Source organism: Malurus melanocephalus, unplaced genomic scaffold, assembly GCF_030028575.1.
Source record: "Malurus melanocephalus ecotype Western Australia unplaced genomic scaffold, MMel_1.1 scaffold_41, whole genome shotgun sequence".
Lineage (NCBI taxonomy): Eukaryota > Metazoa > Chordata > Aves > Passeriformes > Maluridae > Malurus > Malurus melanocephalus.
Window position 1 is genome coordinate 501738 of NW_026623273.1, and position 19383 is coordinate 521120.

At 40.3% G+C, this 19383-nt stretch overlaps 1 protein-coding gene across 1 annotated transcript in view; it reads right to left on the reverse strand.

The window, feature by feature from the left end:
- The window catches only part of PRLR (prolactin receptor), an 84415-nt gene extending 65399 nt beyond the window's left edge, over positions 1-19016 (reverse strand). Inside the window, exon 1 of the mRNA XM_057364666.1 lies at positions 19001-19016. The gene's annotated coding sequence lies outside the window, so the exon portion shown is untranslated. The remainder of the gene's footprint in view (positions 1-19000) is intronic.
- Positions 19017-19383: the final 367 nt, after the last annotated feature.

The following is a 19383-nucleotide window of genomic DNA, read 5'->3' on the forward strand; positions in this document are numbered from 1 at the left end:
CTGCCACAGTGGTTTATGGTATCATGTACCTTGCCTGTGGCATTCTCCAACTAACTACACATAGATACAGCCTCTGCCTGACTGTAAAATTAACACAGAGAAACACAGTCTATGTATTTTTAACTCTGGCCGTCTATTTTAGGCAACACGGAAGACAGCTTCAGTGCAAGTCACGCCACTTGATTTCAGTTTACATACTGCAGGGGAAGCTATCTGCTTCGTAAAATGCTCCAGAACGTTTGCATTGATTCCGTAAAGAGAAACCACGACCAGCTTCTTGAGGCGAATCCCTCCAGCRCAGCTGGGGACCGAGGCAACGGGAAACAAAAGGCGGAGAGGGGCACACGCGTCATCTGCCCCACGCGGAACGCTGTTCCTGGCAGCGTTGTGTTTGTCACAGTGTCCCACCGAGTGCGGAACGCTGGGCGGGCTCCGGCCGCTGCACAAACCCGAGCCCAGCCCGACGCTGCYCCGCGGAGCAGGGCTGCGCTGCCCCATCACCGACCCGTCCTGCTAAACATGGGAGGCTTTCCGCGGGAAAAGCAGCAGAACCGGCGAGAACAGAGGGAGTTTTTAATTTACCGGTGATGTACCAAACCTGTTCTTAGCACAACACTGATTTACTGAAGTGTTTCTTCAGTTTAACCCACACCCATGGTAGGAGGATGTGAACTGTAAGGAAAAGTAAATAACTAACTCATTAAAATGATGCAGCTGAAATAAAGAAATTAATAAATGGCAACAAACTCCTTAATTTGTTGATTTAATCTAATTTTTCCCATGAGGCAGGTAATATTGGAGTTAATGAGCTGCCAGTCATCAGTCATTGGACACCGATTGCTCCACATTCAAGTGGCTGATTAAACAATATAGGTGCTTATTTCATTCTGGCAGCACAACAGGATTATTAGTTAGGAAAGAGACCAGACATTTTAGGCAGGGGAGAGGTAATCATTCTAGTTATACCAGTCTGAAGCTATTCTCATAAAACTTAATATTATATTAACTTTTTCCTTATTTGGATTTGAACAGGGGAAAACACCTAAAGCATGCTATGAGGTGTAAACCAAAATAGGGCACAGGATTTCAACATGCAGAGTTACTCCAACTCTAAAACAGAAGGTCAGCACAGCTAATGGACATCCACCTTCAAAAGAAATTTCTCTCTACGGACAGGGATTGTTAGAATAAACTCCAATCATCTACTTATAAATTAATGTCAACCCATGAAAAAAAGATTTTTATTTTGTAGTAGTAGGTAATTTTCCTCTAGTCAGTTTTGGTGATGCTGAGCAATCAAGTTGGTTTATACAGCACAGTTCATTAAATAATTTCAGCAGTCCTGACCAATAAACTCCAGATATCTCTATAGCATTATTTCCAGTACTCACATGAACCTGCAATGAATCAGTTCAAGGAACTAAAACTAATCACTTTTCTTTTGGCAAAGCAAATTTTTGTTTTGTTATTTTATCTACTTGAACAAATCAGATGCATATCAGTCAAAGAACAAGAGAGGAGGTGGAGATGGTTTGAACTCTTATGCAATAACACTTATACCAAATCTGTTTAAAGCACTTTGTTTAAGGAAAACACTAAGAATAATCCTTATGAAGTCTAGGTTCAGCTATGAGGGTGCAGCTAAAAGTTAAAAATGTCAAAGACGATGAAAAACTAGTTTTTTACTGCCTGCTATCAAAGTATTATCAAAATAARTCTGTTCAAATAGAAAATATATCCATTTAGGCTGTCCCTACATAGTCAGTGACCTGTTGAACCTGGTAAGCAACGGTCTCTTGACAGCAGTGAGGTGAAAAACAAAACAAGAGTAGAAATACAGTAAAGACACGTTTTCAGGTACTCGTGAGTATTGGTTATTACCCACAACAAAAATCCCTCATGCCTCTTTAAATGAAAACAGCTGATGTTATAAACCCTAATACAACTGCGATGACATAACMAGACTTACTAGGCAAGAGTTGTAAAAAGGGCCCATTACAGAACTGAAGAGCTTCTAAGCTTGGGTGACCTTTGGCTCGGCAATCCAAACACATAAAACAACTACGCAGTCCTGTATAAGTTGGGAAAACTCAGCTGTTATTTGTGGGAATCATGGAGAGATTTTGCTGYGAGAACTAAAATCAGCTTAAGCCACAAACAGCAACTTTCTCAAGTAGCAGYAAGGATCACCATGCAATGGGATAATGAGACCAAAGTCTGAGAAGCAAAAAATTTGGAAACATGGTGTTGATTCTTAAGCTGTGGCTACTAGTCTTCCCATAGGCAAAAAGGRAAGTTATAAGGTCAGATGGAAGAAATTATCTGGGGGACAAAGTCTTACAGAACCAAAAAAATAKTATCTCCTATGTGCAGAATCTAGCCCGTACACTCTAGACTGTATCTGCTTGTCTTTGGATGCATAGCCCACATAAAATTGTGAGTCCTAATTTATAGAAAATGAAAATTTCAGTTTTGTGTTAAGCACTACCCACTACCAGTGGTCAGAACTAAGGCAGCAGCTCCCCAGCTAACAGGGTCACAGTTCTCAATGCAGACCCTGTTTGCWCAAGGAGTGTAGGTTACAGTGACCTCTTTACACATGCTAGGAGTTTAATCCTACAACATGCTCATGAACACCAATTCAGCTACTTAGCTCACCCTGCACTGCAGGGACAGGAAAAKGGAGGGAAAAAAGCCACTTTCCTCCTCCTTCTGGAGCATTCCAGAGTTCTGGTCTGAACTTGTTAATTAATTTTTACATGAGTCAGGAAACAGCAATCAGGTATTCACYATTCCTTTGCTTCCAAGATCTGCTCAGTAACGGAGAAGGGCAATGAAACCAGGGAAGGGTCTGCAGCACAAGTCCTATCAGRAGCAGCTGAGGGAGTTGGGCGTGTTCAGCCTGGAGAAAAGGAGGCCCAGACCTTATTGCACTCTAYAGCTCTCTGCAAGGAGGGTGTAGCCAGGTGGGGACTGGTCTCTTCAACCAGGCAGCCAGCAACAAGATGAGAGGACTGCTCCAGATGAGTTTTAGGTTGAATGTTGAGAAGAAATTCTTCACAGAAAARGTGACAGACATTGCAATGGGCTGCCCAGGAAGGTGGTGGTGTCACTGTCTTTAGAGGTGTTTTAAGAAAGCCTGGATGTGCCAAGGTCTGGCTGACATAGTGGTGTTGGGTCATAGATTGGACTGTGTCATGGGACAAGAGGGACCTTCAGACAAGCCCTGCCTTAGACTCAGATGTTTGGCAACRGTTTAAATTTAAGAAATCCCTCTGGCAGGCAAGTTCTAAGGATAGCAGATTAGGTCTATTTATAAAATGAATTATTTATTAAACAGACTGTAGATAAMAGACAAAAGATCTTAATCAGAGTTACTGCAAAGTACAAAAGCAAAAAGAACTAGCAGATTGCAGCATAACATAAAACAGCCCACAACATCAAGATACCTATATTAAAGCTAGCAAAAGAAATAGTATTGATTAGGGGCCAAAAGTAACTTACTACCAAAATGTTAATAATGTACACAGATTCCCTCACTCAGTCTCCAGAGGAGTAACCKCGAAGCAGCATTCCTGCTCAGTCGAGAAACTTCACATGTCTACAGGAAATGTGTAGAATATTTCTGCTTCATGAAAGTAGCTTTGGTGTAACTTTCACAGTTTGTGAAGTGAGGTCTCTGTCAGTCAGAAATCCAGCTAATCTTCCAGATYTCTCTTTGACAGTAGATTCTATTGGCAGCTGGGAGTTGCCAGATCACTGTTAACCCCATGACACCAAAATACCTCACTACAAGACAGCTTGTCCTGTTTGAGTTATCTGACCAGTTGGCAAACAGCAGATAACCTCCTGCTGGGGGCAAACTGCCCTGCTACAGACTCAATCTCAAATGTCTTTTCTAACGTAATTGATTCTGTGACAGTGATGGGTTGTACACTGATCTGTCAATTTATACTATAAAGTACCATATTTTAAGACTCTGGCAGTGGAGCATTCCGAGTTGTATTTTGGGATACTGTGGAATGGAACTCAAACCTGAGTKCTGCCATGGGAAGAACAGCTGTTAACAGATGTGGAGAAGTGAGATTCTTTGGCAGGGCTGCAGCTTGAAGCAGAGCGCTCAGGTTCAGCTTTGAACAAGGAAAGCAAAGATCATTACAAGTTTGTTCCATTTAAGAAAGAACATTTCCCCAAATATCCAAACAGCATAATAGTAGATGATAGAAAATACAGGCTCAAGACCTCCTGTTCCTTGATTCAGATCAAGAACCTGAATGCAAATCTTCTTTTCCCCATCTACAGAGCTCCTGSTTTTGGTGAAATAGTTGTCTCCACTTTTTATAAGAAAATCCATCTTGTTCTGATGATGCGTTACTTAATCTTCGATATTATACATGAACACTTGAATGAGAGGTGCTCTGGAATGTCCTGTCCCTGCTTCTTTGGTCTAGGTGAATTCCTTCATCAAAGTTTTGCCTTCAACACTGCTGTATTGCCCTGACATAGTAATTTTGTGCTCTCCCTTCAATCCACAACRAGAAAAATTAAAACATTCCTCACCATGCATTAGCAGTTTTCCAGAACCCTTCTGGTGGTGCCTTGTTGCTTCCATCCTCCAGATTTACACTAMCCAATTTTTATCAGGCATAAGATCTCCGAATCATGTTCATTTCCCWGTCCCAGCTTTCTGGACTGCTTTCTTTTGTAGCTATTTCTAAACTCCACTTGAATGTAATTTTAAAAAGTATATTTTCATATTTGATTCCCTGGTTCTCCCAAATGTTCACAACAATGCTTGTCCTACTTTCATAATATGCTATGATTTTAATGCATCTCTGGGCCCCATCACTAGCTTATCTCATTCCTAGCAGCCTTACATAGGAATCCTGCTCTTCCTGAGATTTAAAGAGTCCATTACAGTTGATTTTCTACAATAGAGCAGCAAAACATCCCGTCCTTCCTAAATTAGATAAATTTTCCTCCTTATGCTACACCTTGCCTATCACAGAATGCACTGCAGAAATGAAGGCAGACACAGCTAATTATGCATGTCCACTCTTTACCTCTCTTGACAGGACCTGCCTCATGGCCTCCATCAAGAGCAGGATGAATAAATTGAAAAAATCAGGGACTCTCTGATMATCTCTCAAATCCCATCCACTGGCACTACTACTGAATTGTGGACAAGTCTCAACTTCTGTATCTCATCTTAGCCTGTTTGAACTATTCCTCCTTGAAGAGTTATTAAACATTAAATGAACCAAAGAGCAAAATGCTAAACATCATACAGCAGCAAAAACATTCATCTGCAATACTGGACAACCAGGATCCTTGCCRCAATTAACACTGTATTATTTATGAAGAGTGAAACTACTGGCAGAAGAAATRGAACAATTTAATTTTCATTAATATTAGATATTAACACTTATTAACTGCTTGATGATGTGAAGTGAAATGATTCTAGAGTAGATATTTAGATTTCTTTCAARTTGGAAAAAATGGTATCACAGTACTTTAATTCTATTGGATAAGATAAATCAACTGAAACATAGTTTATTAAAGATATAGGCTAAAGTTGAAAGCAAGCAAAGACCTGGAGCTGAATCTCTAAAAATTCATGAGAATGAATGCCCTAGCCTTTTAACAACTTTAGCTAAAACTTCTGGCTAAAGTTTATAAAATTTTTATACATTTTATAGAAGATTTAAAAATTATATTAAGAACCCAAGGACAAGTCAAAGAAACATGAAAGCTTGTTTTTAAAAGAAGAGTTCAATCTTAAAAGAATAATAAAATAATTTAAATATGCTACTATGCTTTTCTTTTTAAATGAAAAAAACTTGTAACTGAGTTCAGAATTTGTTTATCAAACCAGATATTAAACACACCATTCAATAGTGCACTAGCCACTTCATGCTTTTTATGGGATCAGGTGATGTCCTGCTTTCAAAAGACCTGAGGGTCATAAAACACCTCTTTACCTCMTCAGCTCCACCTCTGGGTTACACTGTTGCTGTGAAATAATAATTCAGATTTCCTGGCTTGTCTATTGGATAGACAGTCTGTCAGTATCAGTGCCATTCACATATAAACCAGTTAGTTCTGAATCCATTAGCTTGAGCATTTAAAGTAGTATTACTGYATTAAAACAACCCTCCACGGGGGCTAATATATTCTGGGTTTGAGTGTTGTGTAATGTAGCCAATTCCCCTCACAGTTTTAGTTAATGAAAGACTCTTTTCCACATTTTCTTCCAAAAGTTGTTGTGYAACATCACTGTGTACTGTAAATAACTTCCCACTTCCATCTGCTGCCTGCTCTAAACTGCTCTGGTTTGCAAAGTTTTTGTTTTGTAGTTCTTCARCATAAAGAATTTGTTAGCCTTGTAATTTATTTTGGACTAAGGCTGCCAGTAAATAAGGCAGTGGCATACAGAGGCTATACTGTTAATATATTCTTCTACTTAGGCAGAGCCTAAAATGCCTTAAAAAATTGTTTTAATGAAGACTTTTAAAAACAGACTGGACATCACAAACCTGCTGAGTTCAACGGGATACATCATTACTAATGAGCTGAGCTGAGTACCTTCTCCTCAGCTCTCGGGGAGGAAACACTAAAGGCTCCACAAAAATGATATGGATAACAACCATTCTAGACTTAAATTTTGTGACTACAGTGACAAGAATTAAATATTAAAAATATAAACTAGAGGTTATCATGCTTGATTCTTAGTACTAGTACCAAAATAYGATTTTCACCTATACCAGTCCCAGCCAGTTTCCAATAAAGTTCAAATTAGCCAAGATAATTTGAATGATGCCAGGTAATTCTGAAATATGGTTATATTGGGTTTGTGTGGCAAAGGTTTGGTAGCAGAGTGGCTGCAGGAGATGTGCAGTGAGCTGCCAGGAGCTTTTCCAATGTCCAACAGAGACAATACCAGATGAATCAAAGATGGATCTGTTCCTGGCCATGGCTGACTCCATCAGTGATGACAGCAGCACCTCTGGGATAATGTATTTATAAAGGGGAAATAAAAAACCCCAGCACCTTCAGTGAGAGAGAGGAGCGAGAACTTGTGAGAACAACAACTCTGCAGGTACCAAGGTCCGCGAAGGAGGAGCAGGAGGCGAATGGCGAGGCAGCTGTGCCCCTGCAGCCCCTGGAGGAGCCCACACCGGAGCCAGTGGATGCCCAGAGGAGGCTGTGACYCCATGGGAAGGCCAYACTGGAGCAGGCTCCTAGCAGGSCCTGTGGCCCCATAAAGGGAGAGAGGAGCCCAGGCTTGAGCAGATTCCCTGGCAGGACCTGTGACCCCACAAAGGGCCCACAATGGAACAGCCTTCCTGAGGGATTGCACCCCATGGAGGGGACCCACGCTGGAGCAGTTTGTGAAGAGCTGCAACCCGCGGGAAGCACGCACACTGGAGAAGTACATGGAGGACTGTCTCCCATGGAAGGGATCCCTCACTGGAGCAGGCCAAGAGCATGAGGCGGAAGGAGGAGCAGAGAAAATGTCAGGAGTTGACCACAACCTCCATTCCTTCTCTCCCTGTATCACTCAGGGGAAGATAGAGAAATTAAGAATGGAGTTGAGTCCTAAGAAGCAGAATGGAATAGGGAGAATTTTTCTTTTAGATTTATTTTCTCATTTTTATTCTCATTTCTCTACTCTCATGTTAATAAACAACTTTACCCAAATAACCCATGATAGAAATTGATGAGTGATTCTCTCCCTGTCCTTCTCTTGACCCATGAGCCTTCTGGTATTTTCTCTCCCCTGCTCAGCTGAGGAGGGAAGTGACAGCATGGCTTAGGTGGGCACATGGCAGCTAGCCAAGGTCAACCCACCACCTCACTGATAGCACAGGGACTCACAGTTTCACAGTTACATTTCAGCACAACACACTAATTAGGTACTATTATTACTGTACCGTTTCTATGATGACCAGAGTCTCTAGATTTTAATTGTTTTGCTGTGCACTGTACAAACATCAGAGATGTATTTCCATTTTCAAAGAATGTGAAACCTAATAATTTCATGCATAATAGCCTCTTAGTAATTCAGACTAGAAGAGATTTCAGGAGTCCTCTAGACCCCAAGAGCCACAAGGAGGGATCAACAATGCTAATATCATTCCTTAGATTTGCTTAATCTACTCTTAAAAACCTCCAATTAGGGGAATTTTGAAACCTCCTTAGGCAATATAGGCAACTGCTTTAATATGTTTATTAATAAAACATTCCTAATATCTGTTCTGTATCTTGCCTGCTACAACTTAATCCAAGTACTTCTTCTGTAGAACCAAAAGCAACAAAACAACAGACTGCTTCTGTGTCTCTGCAGAGCTGAGAGACGCTACTTTGAACATTTCTCTTATTCAGATGTTGCAGTCTTGATTAATTTTCTCATACACCACATTCTCCTGATCTCTAAATCTTCTTACTCTGCTGGAGACAGAGTCTACCGTTTTTGAAGCACTGTGCCTCTGAACACAAAGTATTTTAGCTGAGGCCCTGGCAATATGGAAGGGAATATGAGAATCATTTTACATAACTCAAACAACACTCCTGTTTACAAATCTTGGCATGGTATTTACTTTTCGCACAGCAGGATGACTCTACTGCCTCCTGTTCTGCTTTTGTAGTGTTAAAATCCTCATTTATACCTGTTAAGTTYTGATTATTAAAATTTTTAGAGAGGTCCCCTGCCCAAATTAGAGTGCAAATAAGACCATATTCTGAAGTAAATAATACAGATTTTATTCAACAGTAAATGTGTAAGAGAGAGAGTTGGGGGGGGGAGAAAGGAGTGGGGGAGACAAAGAAAGTAACAGAGAAGGAGATAAGGTAGAAAAAAAAAATCACCACTCCATAGATTCCAGTGATGTCCAATTGGTCCTCCTCTGGTCTTCTCAGTGGTTGCAGTCTTTCGAGGTGATGGCTGCAGACTGTTTCCATCAAGTGGGGGAAGGAAAGAGCCCAGAAAGCACCAGGTCCATGGGTTTTGTATCATGCTGGAACATGGAAACGCCCCCTGTACCTCCCCGGGATGAYGTAATAGTGGATTATGGGACATTTTGAGTCTTTGACAAATTCCAGAATGTTGCAGCTATCTCTTACCATTGCAGTGGAATCAATCATGGCCCATTGCAGCCCATCAGCCAGGATGAAYACCTTCAACCTACACATGAATGTCCCAGTGCTTCAAAGGGGGCTTTTCTCAGCTGAGTCATTATGCGAGGGAGGACATCAGTATGATGAGAAGGTGYTATGCCCCTCTCAGGATATGCCTTTTATCAGCCTCTTGCCTTATCTGGAAGCCCACCCTGTAGCCCCAGGTGTGCAAGCCCTTCTGCATTCAGTGCATCACTAGCAAAGCACTCAGCCAATTGTTTGAGCCATTAGCACCAAGAGTCCAGTCTCCTACAGCACCTCCGTGGTTACTGCAGGTGGTCAAATGTTTGAGTCATTAACCACCAACAATCCAATCTCTCAAAATATCAACTACCTTCCTGAACCCTTATTGCCTCAGTCCCCTATTTGTGCAGTGTATCTGTGTTTCAGAGCAGCACCTTAGTCTTGTTTCTAATAAGCAAGTTTTTATCAGAAATCATACAGCAATAATAATATAAAAATAMCTTCTCTTCTTCTGCAATAAGCTAAAGTCCCTCTCCTTTGACAATATTGGTACTATATTGGTATAATGCTGTTCGTGTTGGTAATAATGTATAGATTAGTTGCCACACCAGGGAGTTAGTTGTGTGCGGCTGGTTTCACCCTGCCCTTTCAGCCCGATACTGACCCACTCATAATCACTTGTGAACTGTTTTCCAAGGACTGGCCATCCTGCACAGTAGTTTCATATAAACTGTGGGTTTATATATCGCTAACTTATTTCACTCAATTGTCTTGAAAAYCTGATCACAGTGCACACATACGACATCACTTTGGCTCTTCTGTCCTTACATCGTATGTTACCTTCTTTAGAAAGAAACCAGAGCATTTTTGAGAATATTTMATTTCAGTGAGAACCTGTGTTGCTGTTACTTATCTCCATGCTACATGTCATGTATTTACATCAATGTCTTACAGCAGACGATAATCAAGTGACCAACACAGCTAAAAATAAATCTGTTAAAAATCTGCACAGAAGATACTAATTGCTGACAGGCTACTGAAACTGCTGACAGCGTCTTCTGCTATCTAAACAAAAGATTTTGCCTCTTTTCCCCTGGTCCCTTTTAAAGATTCTGGGATCAGGACAGTTTCACACAAGGTARGACAGGGCAAGTGTTGTGCCCACTTTCTTCTGCCACAGGTCCAGCCCCTTATGGTGACAGGTAAATATCTCTAAAACAACTACAGTAAGGTGTGTATAAATATTTACAAATGCATGCTCTTTATAAATTAATTTATACTTGCAAAAAAATGCACATTGCTTAATAAGAGGTACCAACAATAAAGTTTAAATATTGACAGGAAAAAACATAAATAATAAGAAAAACGGCTGATGAAACTCCAACCAGACTACCATATTAGTTGGTTAGTTTTTGGATTCTTTGCTGTGCTGGAAGATACAGACAATGTTGCCTACTAAAATGGAAAATCAGAACTACAAAAACTCAACATAACAAGAATGTAAGGGGCACCAAGAAGAGCTTGCCATGGGTTTTCCCTGAAGGAGAAAACCCATTGTTTAAATAATAGATACAACGAAATTTCTGAAACAAACCCAAATTACTCAGTGTGACAAGGGCAGGGGATCACACTTACCCAAAGTCTCCCCTGAACATGGTGCAGCAGTAAACATGGCTCCTGTCAGGACAAAACTGAGCTCCAGAAGACAACTGCCAAGTCACCTACACCTTACATAGCTGACTGGATTTACAAATTCCTAATCTATCATCCAGTTGGCTGAAAGTAGCCAACAAGTAATTCATAAGGCTCCCTCTTCAACAACTTTGCAGCAAAGATCCAGCACGGGTGTTCAGACTCAAGTTGTTCCCACTCAAGTCCAGGTGGCAAGTTATGCTACAGCTGACAGTAATGGCATCTCAAGGAACAAGCTCTTCATGATGCCTGTTTGCATTGGGTACACTTCAAACAAATCCAATATGGGCTTAGTACAATATTCTGAGCAGTCAGGAACAAAAAGCAGCCTTGTAAAAATGTATCTCCTTTTCTAGTGGTAAAATGGGCCATTTTCCTCTGCATTTCTTAGGGTACTTTTCTAGTGTTCAGTACGGTTTGTTATTCTTTTACTTCTTCTGGTGGCTGGAACACAGARCACTAGCCATCCTTTTCCTTTTAAGGGTTTGAAGAAGGACAGCCCTTCAGGGCTGTGACGTGTCTCTCASCAACTCTAGAGACCTCCTGCTTTGCCAGAGTCCAGCTTGGCCACAACAGCTTGGGCAGCACATCTGATCACATCTCTGGCCATGTTTTCAGCCACATTTAATAATTCCTAAACTCCTYTAAAAAATGATACAACTTTTGAAAAGAGGCTGCAGAATACARCTTCTAGGCCACTTGGGATGTTTAATAATTAATGACAAAGGAGGAGTCCTTTTAATTACTCTACTACTCCCTTTACTACTTATTCTTTACATATATGGTGGCTTTCTTGGACAGCTTCCAGGATGGCAGACAACATCCTTCTTTCTGTTGTGAAATAAGAAATACTTGCTTTCATTTGTATTTATCTCAGTGCTTCTTCTATCAATATGAGGTTGGTTTACTGGCACATAATGCAGCTTGTACTGTGTTGCTGCAATGAGCTCACTGCTATTACCATTTTCCAGAACACAGCATAAGAATGGGACAATAAATCTCAAACCGGCTGGTTCTCAACAGGGTTTTGTGTAGAGGTAGATGGAGACAAAAACCTTGCAGGCATGTCAGTGAAAAGGGAAACTGTCACTAGCAAACCCAAGAGAGGTTTCCAAAAAACTTGCTAGCTTCCCGGCTGTACAAAAAATAAAAAAAACTTTAATCCATTTTAAACTTCGTTTTCCTAATTGCAGGACTGAAGACCAGGTCCATGGCTGGTCAACAGTTAAAGCTCTGTTGTTGGAACTAGTAAGTGTTTATACATTCCAGCAATATGCATATGGATGAATAATGGACTTGCCACAAAGAATAATGCYATGCCTTACCCAGCAGTATTATTAATATTATTCCAGCTGTCTGGGTATTGTATTTCTGCTAACCTCACCTCCCACTGGCCTGACAGCTTCCAAGGGCTTTGAATAGCTGTTTGGTAAAGTTCAAGCTGGTACTTTGTGGGGATATTTTGGAACAAGCTTTGTTGGGGAGCATGACGTAAAAACCACAGTTTACTATGCTTCTTTTTGTCCCACTCTGGCTCCAACTGCTAAACATCATGGACTTGAGAGGCTTTTATCCAGCTCTTAAATTTCTAGGGCAAGCAATACCACTTCACAAACAGCTGTTTCTTCCCTCATCTTCTTACTGCTAGAAACTTCTAAATTTTACCCTCAGTAGTGCTGAGTTTTTTAAGCTCGTTGAAATAGAATGTCCCTTGGTATGCTGGTGACTGTAGTCTATTATGCAGAATGTCTGACCCTTTCTCAGAGATCCAACTAATACCTGTGAACATCTCTTCATGACCACTGTCAAATCTTTCTTTTGTCCTAAACATCCTCATGGTCTTCCTTTCTGAGTAGAGGTATATTTACTTTAATTTTACACCAATTATCAGACACGGTTTTCCAATTCCTTGCACAGCTTGGATGTTTCACACAGAGTAACGACAGTAATGAAGAAGCTGGGGTTATAGGTGTTTATAATAAACTCCAAAAACACATCAGGGTAGCAAACGGTAACTGTTGCTGTAAAACATCCTCATGCCTTGGTTTTGAGTAMCCCGTTAAAGCAACCTGTGACAGAGGCATCTACTTCATTACTACTGAAGAAGACATGAAAATTATTTTAATTTAACAGCTTGTGTGAAGGCTGATTTAAGAACATCCATTCCCTGCTTGGTCTGTAATTATTGAGGCAGGAAAAATGGTTTTAAAAGCTTCAGCTGCTTGAGAACCARCTTTCAGACACACAGTCCCGGCACACTTGGATAATATGTTCACCACCATTAAAATTAGCTTAATGGTGTTGTCATTGTGTTTAGAATAGGCCACAAATACCTGTTACTTCCAAAGGACTTCTTCACAGCCTTATATACAAAGTCTTGGTTTACATGACATGAGGCCACCTGTTTTCTGTTCAGATCAACAGTATTGCTTGTTTCAGAAAACAGACTTAAACTCCCAAAGCTTCCCAGTTCCCCTGGAGCACAGAAAATGTCTTTTAACAGATGCTGCAGTCTATTARCATGCTGCTACTACATGCACACAGAAAAACAAACATTAGGCAACATTTAAGTCATGTTCAATGAAACTTTATTTATTAATTTATCACTGGGGTGATGGTGACCTGTCTCACATTGTCATCATTTCCTTCCTTTCAAAGCTTGGCTTTTTGGCTGTTCTATTTTTTAAAAATCATGTGGTTCTAAGCAGGAGCAAAAACAATTCACAGCGTAATTGTGTCTTTTGTGTATTCAGCTTGGATTGTGTTTTCAGGAAGTGCCATGAACTCCACATCACCATAYGGAGAAGGGAATACATGGAGCATAATCCCTGCCATGGTATTAGAAGTAGCTTTTTACAACTGAGATGCAGACAAGAGTTGCCKGTACACCTCTCACACAAACTTTTGTTTTCATAATCCCAGCCCAACCATCTTCTCTCCAATGCACATGGTCTTTTCAGGAAAACATATTGGGATGTAGGTGTCCCTAAACACATGTTCCCATGAAGCTGTATTTTCCTTCTGGCCTTCAACTTTAGTGAGCAATATTACCTATATTTTATAGAACAAGACAAAACTGCAGGGCAGCCCCAGTAAGTGATTTGGTTGGTTTGAAGGTAGGTCAAGAGGGCCTTCTTGTCAGATTCACAGGTCTGGTCTGTTGTTGGGATGATCTCGGGCCGGGTGGCAGCTCCCTGTACAGTTTCACAGCCTAATCACTTTGCCCAATGCATAGATCTTTTCATGGCCCCTCACTCCCCCTGACATACTCCCATCCCATTTAACTACTTTCCTCCATTATCTCTGACTAAACATTTTTATACATACACTATATAAATAAAACACTTTCATAGTATAAAGAAGTGTACCTATGTATAAACACACATTTATGCACTTCATACACTTTCACCTGTGTCTTTTTAAACACACAAAAATGCACATGGGGGGTTTGTGTGTAAGCATGAGGGCCTTTGACATCCTCCTGTGGCAGAGGCAAGATTTTCAGTGAGTGCAGGGGGTTCAGAGATCACTTGGGRTACAGCCATGACCATAACAAAATGGTGACTCCTGCAGACAAAGGAAGAACTTCTGAGGCCTCATGGATCTGATACATTTCTGGGCTAAGGGGGTCATTTGGCTGGAACAGAGGGAAGGGCTTCTGGTGACAATGATCAACAGACTTTTGGGGTCAGGTCTTCCAGTAGGAGTCAGACGAATGGAGGCTGCACCATCTGATACCAAATTGYTCTTTAACTAAGACCAATGACATCTCCCTTGGTTGTAGCCTTTTCTCAAAAATTGCCATAGAAATCTACATTGCTGTCCCTCAAACAAGGAATGAAGATGCYAGACATAACTAGGAAACAATATATAATAATAATTATAGTGAAAGCTTATMTACAAATACTATTTTAACATACAACAGTAATAATTACAGGGAGTTTGGGGTAATTTGGCATTACTTAGGCTAAGCAGATGGGTGATGATTAGGATACAGAAATGATACAGGACACGTGGGTTTTTCCTGAAGAGAAGATTAGAGGACATACCTTGAGTGACAAATAGACAAGAAACTGTATTTTCTCTTCCTTATCATAAGACAAAATAGAATAATCATACCCACTTATCTTATCTAGATAAAAATACTTTATGTTGCTACTTAAAGCAAAGGGGCCACATGAGGATCCTAACTTCAGATGCCCAGACCTTACCACAGAATCTGGCAATTCAGTAGTTTAGCTAAACAAGGTAGTTTAGTTAACATTTCCATTTAAATAAGTAATTCATATATTGATGYTTTAAAAACTAATCTTTATCCTTAACTTTAAGTTCCTGCCTTTTATTTTTCCTGGTTTTAKTCTGTATTCACAAAATCATGGCCCACCTACCTTTCATTAGGTAGGCAGACTTTGCCCTATAATCACYGAAGTGAACTGTTCTTTATTTTCTCTTTGCACCATGATTAAGTAAATGGAATGTTTTGAAAGAAAATCCTACTCTTTTTGGATTGGCTTTCTCGAACTCTCATGATTTCCCAGTTTATGTTTAGGGGTGAAGAAACAGCAACAGCAGCAATCCAATTTTTGKATGAGGCTGAGAGCAGATGTAGATTTGGCTACAAGTCATCCTTGCTTTTCCAAAGACTGTCTCCGGTTTTGTCCAAGAAAGAAGGGTCACACCATACAGCAGCATCCAAAACGTGCAATTCATCAACCAGATTATCTGTCGTGAATTATAAACCCTTCACTTCTACATCATGATTGTTCTTGCTCCAGTTAGATGTCTGAAAGTTTTCAGAAATTATTGGTGCCAAGTTTATTGACTGTTTTTATGAACCAGTACATACTTGCTCACAGGGAATGTTATGTATCACATGCTCACCAGAAGTGGAAATGTGACAATTTAAAAGTACTGTTAATATGGAATGACTTTGCCCTGAGGGAACAATGAATTTGCAAAGAGAATTGCCATGCCAAAAACCTCGGGTTACCTCAGGTTGTAAGGGGTTTGAAATTCAGGAGATTAGAAAATTTCTCAAGACAAAGAAAACAAATTATATCAGATGTAACAAATATGCTGAATGAGATCTTTTTAGAGCTCCTTATCTGTCAATCTAGAGAGATCACAGTGATAATCTAACCTATATACAAAGGCAATAGGAGTTAACCTAAATGCAATCCTGAACACCAGTGATACTTTAATGTTTATTTTGAATATTCATTCTTTCTCATTTTTAATTCACTAACTTAGAGTGGGGCAGGAAAAAAGAACAATTTTACTTGCTTGGTCATAATGCTGTTGCTAGGTATGGAGTACATGGAGCACAGGAAAGGTCAGGCAGAGCCACATCTGCTCTTGGCAGGTACACACTGCAAGCCRGGGAATTACCAGTGGCTCTTCTGGAAGTTATAAAGTTTTAGGGCTAAAAAGTGATCGTGAAAGTAGTCTACTGGATATGAAGGTTTTTTAACAAGTAAGTTTTTAGAAGGATTAAAATTCATATTWAACAGAACCTTACCAACCTGTATCTAACTATGTGATAGATAGAGAAAGGTCTCGGAGCAAGGTCATGACCTCTTCAGTGAGTCCAGGCAATATAATAAGTAGGATGGACAACAGTCAGAAACTTTTCTTCTCTCATTATTTAGCTTGCACCTGCATCCTCGATTTAATGTTTATTTAAATCGATACACAGTGATAACTTTACTGCAGAACAGGTACAGCTACAGCTTTACAGCTGACCAACGAATAAATTATATTAAAATAATGTGGGCTGTCTCTTTAAAGAAGTTAGGATCAGTYTCAAATGAACTAAGTTTAGCCTAGCTGCCCATGTAGCCTACACCTGCCCTGTAGCTGCTCATGTGACAGGAGATTCCCAATTCAGAGCTAGGCTGAGSAGACATGTGATAGCAATTATAGATAAACAAGAGTGGAGACAAAATCAGACATCCCCCCAAAGCTGCAGGAGACCAGTCAGGAAAAGGTGAATGAGAAAGTCTTTGTAAGTGAAGTTATCACAGCATTAGATTAGTCCAATTTACGAATACACACAAGAAATTAGGCTGTTGCTCTTTGASCTTACCTTGTGAAGCAACCCAACAACCTCTCTGAAAGGCAGCTGTACTGACGACATCAGTGGGAACCAAAATTGATGCTGAAGCCACAGAAAACTAAGGTTTTCAGGGGAGGAATAGAACTTTGAAAGAAGGGTATTGCATAACAAGAGTTTGTGACAAAATCCTAAAAAATCATGCCTGAAGGATAAAAAGTGTATTGACATGTACATGCAGGTACATAAATATATAGAAAACTCAGAGTTTGTAAATTTGAGTGTCTGGAAATAATTTCTAATATTCTGTGGGTCTGTAATTAACCTGTGTCTGATTTTGGAGAAGAAAAACACCTGGGAGAAAAAAGGTTTCAACTCAAATCCTGATACTGCTGAATGAAGTGGCTGAACTCCATTGGCTTCACTGCAGTAAGGAATGTGTAGAAGTCATACTTCCACAATCTCTAAATGAAGGCCAAAGCTTTTAAAAACCCCCTTTGTTCCCAAGCACCCTGCTTCTGATAGCTGAGCTTCACTTGCTACGGGTAGCAATCACAGCTGAAGCCATGAACATTGGCACATTAAAAAAGTGTATTTTACTGAGCAATAAAAATCAATGATAATACAACAGAAATAGCTTAGAAACTTTGAGACACTTCCAAAAAAYACAGGTGAAAATTCTGAGACTGAACTATCCTACTCACCTCAACCCACTGTACTGTGCTCTTTCAAAGCATCACATCTTTGACATAGAAATTTAGTCTGCCAGATTTCCAGGTCAATTTTAACAACAAAAAACCTCCAGGATTATCTATCAGTTTTTGCTTCTTGCTGGCTTTATGGTGACTGCATTTCTGCAGATTTTGTTTCCCTTCACGGTCTGCATGCTCCAAGCCACAGCGGGGATTTTTGTTAATCCCTGTGCAGGACTTTAATTAGGCTGTGCTTTGTGACGGGAGACTGACGTGCATTCGCGCCGCAGACTCACTGTCGGTGCTCAGAGCTGCGAAACGTGCACATGGTAAATGGCTGCTTGCCGTACACACACGTTCGAGCGTTACTTGTTGCTAAACTTGCTCGGTGCCTGGGCAATCCGCCTGCCTGCCTTCGGGGAGTGCCTGGTGCAGCTCAACAATAGCAAGGCAACTCTCAAAAGAAGGAAAGAAAGACTGATAGCTGCAGCACGGCGTTTCTGCAGCAGAAACCTTGCGCTGGTAACGCGGACACAGAATCCACACAACTGTCTCTCTCGCAGGCTGCTGCGCTCTCTAGAGGGAACTCACAGCAAGGGAAACTGTATTCATTCCCAGGATACTAATGAATTCCCAGGTGACTGCTGGAATAGTGAAAATATTACAGATGTTGATGGTACAACGTTTCAACACAATGCAGGGAAAATTGGCTAAAAAGAGACTCTTTGGATTAAAGCACGTCGTTTTCTTTACTCCTTGCCAGCTCAGTTATCACCAGCCTTTCTCTCCCCTCTCTCTGAGATCCATTTCCCTCCAGCCTTTCACTGCCGGTCTATGCCAATACCAACACATTATGAAGATAATAACACAAAACAGAATATGATAACTGGAGTATGTATGTGCAGACACAGGAGAGGGTAATACAGAAAGAATCAAATAATAGCTAGGGAATATTAGACAGTGGAAGATATGACGGCAGTTACGGGAGTTCCAGGTGGGTATTTTCATTAATGAATAACAAAAATAAGGTATACTTAGTGAACATATATTATATAAAGCATAATATAATGAGACTAGTATTACCAAATGGATTAAAATGCTTCAAAATAATAAATACAGTCCTATTGTCACTTAAAAAAAAAACATAGAGAAGGAGTGGCATCTTTGAGTCCACAGCTTATTTCAGTATTTTAAAAGCTAAATCACTGACTGACAAGTAAAAMTGCTTTTTTTTTTCTTTCTCAGAATGTGAGCCATATGATATTTAGTATACCACATCAAGCTGAACTGATTTTACCYTTTTCTGTAAGTTTTTCATTTCTGCTAACACAACTACAGTCTACTCTGTCCTTCATACAACAACACCAAACCCTTTATAGATAGGTAAACATACAGTAGGAACAGAATGAACTGCAGTACTTACTTTTGCCTGATAATGAAATGTATGTTGACCCATGCCAGCTCATGAATGCTTCCTGAACAAGCACTTGAAAATCCAGCATTTCAAAGAGTTTCACATATATTAAAAAAAGAAAAAAATCCAGAAAGAAAGAGGGGGAAAGACCCCAAAGAAAGATAAACAAAGAAAAAGCCTGAAAGCTTTAGAGCTCTGACTGCAAAATATTCAGCCTGGCAGCTCTGGGAGAAATACAACTCTGTGTACTTGTACATGCTCACCCCATTAGAGGAGGAGTCAGTTTTGCAACACTTATGTTCCTTGCTTCAGGCAAAACAGTGATTCTCCTCAGTGCAAGCAATGTTTGGAGTGTGATGGCTGTAAAGGTGAGAGGTGTGCTCTGGAGTGTA